At 48.4% G+C, this 8,535-nt stretch overlaps 1 long non-coding RNA gene across 1 annotated transcript; it reads right to left on the reverse strand.

Moving 5' to 3' along the window:
• Window positions 1-957: 957 nt before the first annotated feature.
• Window positions 958-8,182, reverse strand: LOC108405046 (uncharacterized). Its single transcript, XR_012133195.1, has 3 exons — window positions 8,015-8,182; window positions 5,756-7,823; window positions 958-1,567 (listed from the first exon to the last, which is right to left on the reverse strand). It is a non-coding gene; the product is annotated as an uncharacterized lncRNA (long non-coding RNA).
• Between the last annotated feature and the right edge of the window lie 353 nt (window positions 8,183-8,535).

Genomic DNA, 8,535 nt, shown 5'->3' on the forward strand with positions numbered 1-8,535 from the left:
GATGGCTGCTAAAACTAGTGACCAAACTATAGGGAGAAACAGTATATTTACACAGTCTCAAAGTACCTCCTCCAAAAAACATATTAATTACTATGGCATTTTTAACACATGTCCACAAATCCTTTGATACTCTTCTCTCCAGGAGGTTAGCTTAATTTTCCTCTGGGTGAATGTGGGCTGGATTTATGTCTCACTTATAATACAGAGCTGGGGAAATGGGGAAAGTCACATTCAGAGTGGAGAAACCAAACTGATACCACTTTAAGCAGGTTAATCAAGGTTAGCACCACTAGTCAAGAGACATATCAACATCAGACAAATCCAAATTGAGGGACATTTTATAAAAGGCCTAACAAGTATTCCTCAAATGTATCAAGACCATGAAACACAAGGAAAGACTGAAGACCTGTCACAGATTGGGGGCCTGAGGAGATGGGATAATAAAATGCAATGTGATATCTCAGTTGAGCAGAAGAAAGACATTAGTGGAAAAACTAAGAAAATCCAAATAAAGTCTATAGTGTAGAGACTAGTATTGAATCAACATTAATGTCTTAGTTTTGGTTAGTGCGCCATGGCTATTTGAGGTATTAACATTGGGGGAAGCTGGAGGAAGGGTGTAGGGAGTTCTCAGTACTCTCTCTGCAACTCTTCTGTAAGTTTAAAAATTCTTTCAAAATAAAGATTTTATATAAATTAGGTATAGCTCTTTAAACACATATATACATGAAACATATATATATACATCACATGTACATGAGATTATGCACCAGATAGTCCTAATCCAGGCAAACGTGGAGGATCACATATATTCGTAGAATTTTCTATCAGCTCCCAATGTACTATGGGAGAGCGAATCGATGGAGAGGTATGCAATAGCTTGTAGTTTAATGATACTAAGAAAGCTACTGTGGCTAAGGCACAGTACCTTGTGGCATTTATTCCACATATGTCTCAAATTGTCTTTAAATCTTTCTTCAAACTTTCAGATTTTTATATTGTTTTCCCAAATAGATTTTAAATTCCTTGATGTCTAGAGACCATGCTTTAATTTCAGTGGCTCCTCCTATTTTATTATCTAATCACTTTTAAATGTAGCTCTAGGTCCACACTTTCCATACCACTAGGGGATACATAATCTGCAGGTGTCACGTACTAAAGATCTCATTTTGATTTGTGTTGTTCTGTGGATTGAACTGTGTCCTCCCCAAATTTATGTTGAATCTATTGCCTATTGCCTTAATATTGATCGTGGTTATCCCCAGGGAGTGGAATTTTGGATAATTTTCACTTCTTTCTTTACACTTTTTCCACATCTCTTTATTAATAAGGACATAATACTTGGGAAATATCAGAATCAATAGCTCCCAAATGGTGTACTGAGGCATCTGGACACAACAAACCCACAAAGACACCGCAGGGTTATTTTAAGCTTTGAGGGAATTGCAGTGACATCTGTTGGTTGCTCTGCGAATGACTAGGCCTCGTTGTCCAGTTTCAGCGTTAGATCATGCAACATTCCTTTCAACGATGTCATATCTTTGTGAAGCTCATTTTTTGTTGGTTGCTGTGATAAAAAGCAAATACCATGTGAAAATCATTGTGGTACAGGAAATGAGATGATGATGTCCAACATGATTCCAAGGTTTGAGAAGTCGTGTGGTGCCTGGCGCATATCCCGTTAGTAAATAACTGTGGTTATTTAAGAATGAAATATAAATGGTTTTTCCTTTTTTCTTTCGATGTATGTGTATTATTTTTAGATGGCTATGAAATATGCCTTGAGTTATTTAGACTTAACCACTTAATCAAAGGACTTCTTTGGTATTTCTTTTGGCCTAGAAGACCATAAAAAATTACTCTAAGGGTACCATAAACAGAGAAAGTTTGGGAACCTTTGTTCTAGGGCATTTGTTTCTAGCCTTTCAGTGTATACAAACGAATGTGTCTCTCTTCCTCATGATTGAATCCATATGTATATGCAGTTTTATAATGGGTACTATGAGCTATCATTTTATAGTTGAAGAAGCTAAGCTCCAAAGGGAAGTAGTCACTCAGCTAACGAGGCCCCTCTTGGGCACACTTGGCTGCTTCCCTCTCTGTGACCTCGAGATGGCAGACCTCTGTGGTTCTGATGAGTACCAGCCTCATCAACCAACATTTGAAGAGACTTAGGATTACTCTGCCTTACTCTGGGCTGCTGGCATGGTATGGTCCCTCATTCACTGAGAAATCAGAAGTGCTCCAATGTTATTACCCACTTTGCTGATTCCTAAAAAACCATATACCCTTTGACATAAGATTCTCAGAAAGGAAACCCACTGAGCTATTATCAACCTCTGGTACCTCCTTGTAAATGAACTCACCAGAGCCTTTCCTGAGAAGTTCTGATGAGAAAAAAAAATAAGGTCTTTGAGAGAAGCTGGTAAGGTTTCAGGGCTCACTGAAAACAGACTGATCCAGAGAGCTGTGTGCAGAAAGGATGCCAAGGAGTGACCATAGGAGACGCAAGGAACCGAGGAAGGAGGACTGGGCAAGGAGGGCCGGCCTGCAATGCAGATGGAAATCAGTCGTAGTCATCCTATGCGGCACTCTAGAAATGAGGGTTGTCTCAAATTGAGGCAAGTGGGTCTTTGTATCCCAGTAGGAGCCAGTCACTGTCCATGGGTCACCCCTGGAAGGAGATGTGACCAAAAGTGAGGCAGCTCCGTGCAAACCAGACAGGTCACAGTGACTGATGTGGCTGTGAACCATCAGCAGATAAAAGTCCCAGCAGATGGACACTGAAGAAAAAGTTTCAACTGTGCTAAGTGCCCTGAAAGAGAAATCTAAAGAGCTTGAGTGTGTGTAAAATCTAAAGACCAAATATCTTAATCCAATTTGGAAAGGGGCAGGGGGTGAGGGTGAGCTGGGGGAAGGGTATGCACAGCTTCAAGGAACAGTTCCCTGGGAGGCTGACATTCAGACTGAGGCCTTTAGCTTGAGGAAGAGCTGCACAGATTAAGAGGTGGGGAAAGCAATAATGGCCAGCACATAAACAAAGGTCCTGAGGCAGAAGGAACAACTGTTAGCTGAAGTCAGGGCATAAGGAACTATTGCAAATTGAGGCTGGCATGCAGCCTGAGTCAACCAGGACAGGTGTGCAGGGAGGATTGGGGACCTTATCCTTAATGGAAGCCACTGGTCAGGGAGGTAAGTAACATGATCAGATCTCTCACTTCCTTTCTGGGATTCTTTTCCTCCCCTCAGGCTGCCCTCTGATGATTGGTCTAACCAATTTCACCTGGATGTAAATGAGGTTTGCCTTTAGTCCCCCTGTGCCTCTGTGAGAGGTCCAGAGCCTCTGTGGCAGCCACCAGCCTCTCTTCAGGAACCACCAAAGGCCCTGGATGTCCACATGTGTCTGAGGGCCCTCAGAGAAGAGAGCAGGGCCTGGGAGACAATGGCTGTCCTTGTCTTCCTCCCAATGCTCCCTCCAGCCAGAGCAGACACAGCTACCCTTTCTAAAAAGAGCCCTGTGGGGAAAGAGGGAAGGGAAGTGAATAATCCCTTTGCTGAGTTCCCCAGAAGAAAAGGGTGGAACAAATTAGCAGAGCTCAAAGGTCCCATCTGGGAAACCACTTAGGGTTTCCAGGATCTGACCTGACGCAACTCTGATGGCACCTGAGCAATTAAGGAAACACTGGTGCATCCTCCCTCTGATGTCTGCCTGCCTCTGTGGGAACTTCTCCCCCCAAGAAGTGGCTGAGGATCTGCAGACACCCATCCTGCCCATGGCCTCTGAGGTGGCTGGTCACCCCGTGCAAAACAACAGCATACATCACAAGCTGATCACCACATGCTGACCACTTTTTTTTTTTAAACACTCCAAATAATTCAATTGAATCTACCACTCACTTGACTTCTCTTCTCCCTGGCTTATGATGATGATCCCATTTAACCATTCCTTTACCCAAGGCAACCATTTAAATCAGCTAATGCATGGTACAATCCCCAAAGGTAATTAGCCAAGACAGGATGGCTGGTGAATGACAGTCATTTATTTGACAGTCATTTATTTAGCACTTCATATGTTCCAGTCATTGTTCTCTGCGCTTATCAGGCATTTGCCCATTTGATCCTCACAATAATTCCATGAGACAGATAACATTACTGCCCCATTGTACAGATGAAGAAGCTGAGTCACAGAGCAGTTAACTGACATTCCTGAGGCCATGGTTGCTAAGTGGTGGACCTGGATGAGAGTGTGGTTTAGCCCAGGCACAGAGGGTACCCTTGGGCCTCTGTGGAATGCCTCAGGGCAGCAGAGTGGCCACCTCCAACCCCTTCAAATGGGTCAGAGGATTTGTTTCATTGATTTTCTCTCTAGCATAAAGATTTTTAATGTAAGAGGTTTCAAGACTTCAAATAAATTTGCCAATCACTGGTGTGAGAGTTTTGTCTAAAGAAGCAGGAGAACTGCCCTCTCTGCTTTGAAATTATGATGTAAAGGTCTTAATTAGAACCCACGAATTCCTATTTAATGAACACATCACGTGATTCTCAGCCTCAGAAGCATTTGGGAAAGAAAGAGGTATTTGCCTTTGGGTTCCAGCTCAGTGTTCTAGTGGAGCCTAAGTCAAGTCCTGAGCCTCAGTGCTTTGCCTATAAAATGGTCACAGTTCCCCCCTCGCCTCCTCCTAGAGCTATAGTAAGGTGCAATGAAATCAGCGCAGTGCTCCAGAAGGTAGGGAACCATCACAGCACAGTGATGCACTCCTTCCAAGCCACATCTGTGGGTGGATCTGCTTCTGAGCTTGTGTGAGGGCAAACCGGAAAGGTAGATGGGGAGGGATACTCTGGGGTTGGGTGATGGAGAATCCAAACATTGACATTATGGAGAAAACACAGGCTGGAGCAGAAGTGTTTGTCAGAGTATGTGTAGACCCCTGGCTAACCACTAACCCTGTGGCCAAGATGTTGAAATACACCTCCCATCCCCAGGTGGGACAGTCCAGGGTGGGGAAGAGAGCCTGCAGAGAGGGCAGGGCAGTGCAGAGCATGGGCTCAGGAGTCAGACAGACATGGGTCTGCATCTGACTCCTATCACAAGCCGGCTCTGTGATCTTGAGCAAGTAGCCCAGTGCCTCTCTGGCTCAGTTTCCTCATTTGTAAAATGGGAGGAATCACAGTGTGTCCCCCCTGGAGCTAATCATGAGGATCAAGGAAGGCATCACCTAGGACCTGTCAATAAGTGTCAGTGCAGCAGGCACCACCCTCAGGCTGCAGCTCAACTGTGCAAGGCAAAATAATTTCATCTTTCCATAGTAATTTAATCTCTGCCTTGAGCTTCCCACTCAGCTGTGATGATGGACACAGTCTCAGTGAGTTTGGGGCAACCCTCCAATCTTCCCCTGGAGAAGCTGGAGTTACAGGTGCTTATATAACCCGAAGTTCTGGGGGTTGTTGGTATGCACCCCTGAAGCATTTGCCCCACAGTCCCCTGGGACATCTCTCAGTGCAGTCCTCAGAGCACAGCCATCAATCAACAAAGCTTGTTGCCAAGACAACCCTCATTCCTTCCTTTTTCCTGCCTCTTGCCTACAAGGTGCAAGGGCCCAGGGGCCATTTCTCAGGTCTGGACCTCACCTGGGTGGGGCAGCCAGGTGCCTGGACTTGCCCCCAGCCCTCCCCTCCCAGGGCTGGTGCCTCTGCAGCTCTCCAGAGAAGCTCCTCGGAGGCCAATGCCTGCTTTCACTCCAGACCTTGCTCCCACCTTTCTACTAAGCCACCTCATCCTCATTTCTTCTAAGGTTGGGCTTTGGGGCATCCATGCCAGGCAGGCTCCTTTGTTTCCACTCACCACCTGTCCCATCCTTCTTCTTGATCACACAGGCTCAGCACCTCGAATGCAGAACACAGAGTGAATCCAGGGGGAAAAATAACTGTTAATATCTTAAACAAGTATACCCCACCTCATTTGCTGGGACTATGAGGTCATGGCCTAGCAGAGAAATGCAATGCTGTGGGGAAATGGCATGAAAGTCAGAGGACCAAAGTCCCTACAGAGTTTGAGCATGGCTGCAAGGACGCGATTGAAAAGACATCTTAGAAGAAAGCAGTTAACAGGGTCCAGTTTTTGGAAGATGGAAAGAACTGGGGGAAATCAAAGTCTCCCACTGCGACTGTGCCCAGGACATCTGGGTGTGGACTGTTGGAAAGGGCTTCTGGGTCCTTTGTAAGGGAGTTGGGCTCAATGGGGAGAGGCAGTGGGAAGTTGGGCTAGGTACACAGTCCCCCACCCCACACATGTACTCAAAGAGCTCAGGCCTCTGGGGCTCGATGGGGCCATGACTGATCCTTCCCCAGTGCCAAACTTCCAAACAGCACCCCAAAAGGAGAGACAAAATAAGCTCTCATACTTTCCTTGTGCATAGCAGCAGCTTTCACAGCTAAAGAGAGGGCAAGAGGAAGGGAGGAGAAGGACAAAAAGTGGGATTGAGGGTACCTGGGTTTCTCTACCCAGGACCTCTCCCCTGCACAGTTTTCCAAAATGTTTCACAAATCATGATGCCCTTGAAATTGCCCTTCAACCTCTTGTGGGTCTTCTTGAGCCAGCATGATGTCCCCCCACCCCATATGGTCTCAGAGAGGTGACAGAAGGTGACAAGGGTGAGGGCAGGACCCCAATGCCATCAGACATCTATCTCCAAGGAGGTCTTTCCCTCCCTCTAACCATACTTGTCCTCGCAGGGGAAGCTCTGGCTTGGCTGAGGGCCCTTGTCCACTCTCTCCTTTTGCTTGTGAGGGTGTTGCTGGAGAAGTGCCAGGGTTCATAGAGCTAGTCCCAGCATGGCCACCAACTCGGTGGCCCTCCCTCCTCGGAGTCTGCACGTGGAAAATGAGATAGTCAGGATGAAGATCTGAGGCCCTTCCAGGGCTGAGATTCTAAATCACCACCTGCTACAGCCAGATGTCTTTACTGAAAGCAGACAGGGAGCCTGCTTTGATCTCAGAAGAGGGCAGGATGGGCGCCCAGAGCTAGGCCAAGGGTGCGGCTGATGGGGTGGGAGGACAGGCTGGTGGGGAGACTGTTCAGATGGGAGCTTTCCAAGTGCTTGGTGTGCCAGACATTCAGGCCAGCTCCTGGGCCTGGGTGTGTGACAGGATAGAGGAGGGATAAGAGTTAAAATGCCCAGGACATGGTTCAGCCAGCGACTCAGAAGTGGGTCAGCTGTGCCTCTGTGTCTGGAGAGTCTCCAGGGGGGACTTGGTGGGGTTGGGACAGGGTGCAAGTGCAGGCCACGTGCCAGGGTAGGCACATGTTTATGGATTTCCTGGGCACTTGGATGTGCTGAGTGTCCAGAGAGGTCACGCACACACACACATGCACACGCAGCTGTGTGTCTGTGTCTTCAGGTTTCAGAGTCAACAGAAGCCTTTCCAGGGAAGAAACCAAAGCCAGAGTTGAGCCAAGCTCCAACCCAAGGTGAAGGTTCAGCAGGACCGCCGGGACTGCTGGGCTGGCAGTTAGGTTATCTGATACTTTAATACCAGGATAAATAGCTGAAGTCCCAAGCAGGCCTGGAGCATCCTCAACTCCCACCCCACCCTGAGACTCCAGTCCCAGGGTCCCAAGACTTCCCGCAGACCAGCAACCAAAGGGTGAGCACTGGGTTCAGCAGGGAAGGACACTGGGGACCTACCCGGCATAGTATCTGGCGCCCCTGCTGACTGACCAACTGCTTGCTCCTAGTGGTTACACAGACAGGTCCCCTCCCTGCTTCCAGCCCACTCCCTTCCCGTTCCTGCTGTCCCTTTCTTCGTTTTCATATCCTTCTTAGCTGCAGAAAAAAATCTGGCTTCAGAAGAGGGGCAGAGCTGCCCAGATTACTGCATGTTCCCACCTTGAGTTTTGGGGTCCCAATGGCAAGGCCAGACCCTGAGGAACTGCTCCAGAGGCTGCCGCTGGGTTGAGGCAGCAGACAGAGGGCTCTCCATGCTCAGGCCACCTGTCCCCTCCACGCCCCCTTACCCAACAGCTCAGGAACTCTGTCCCCTGCAGCCAGCCTTCTGATGAGTATTCCACACTAGCTCAGCCCAAAAGCAGCGAGGCAGCCCCTCCCTGTGGCTGTTAGCTGACAACCCAGAAAGGGTTTTAATCTCAGAAACAGTCAAGGTGGGGAAGGGGAACGTGGGGCGGCCGGGAGGGCCATATGGAACCTGTTTGGGGAGCTGGGTCAGAGCCCAGCTACACCTCCATGCGCTGGGGCACCAGGCCAGCTCCGGGCTCTGCCTGCTCAGCTCCAGCCAGAAAGGGGAAGGAGCGTGGGAGAGAGCAGACAGGCGGCCGCGCGGGGACAAGGCGTGCTGTGTGCTCGGGGGCTGCTGTCCTTTAGTTGTGGACACCCTGGCTGGCTGCCCAGTGACCGGCTGGGGGGCTGGCTTTATTGCCCCACAGCGTGGCGATATGCTAGGTTCACAGAGGTTGGAGCGGTATTTCAGGTCTCCTCAAGACAGTTGCCGGGCTCCTTTGTGAACACCACTCCCGCTCAG

Source organism: Manis javanica, chromosome 7 (genome assembly GCF_040802235.1).
Source record: "Manis javanica isolate MJ-LG chromosome 7, MJ_LKY, whole genome shotgun sequence".
In the NCBI taxonomy this organism is placed as follows: domain Eukaryota; kingdom Metazoa; phylum Chordata; class Mammalia; order Pholidota; family Manidae; genus Manis; species Manis javanica.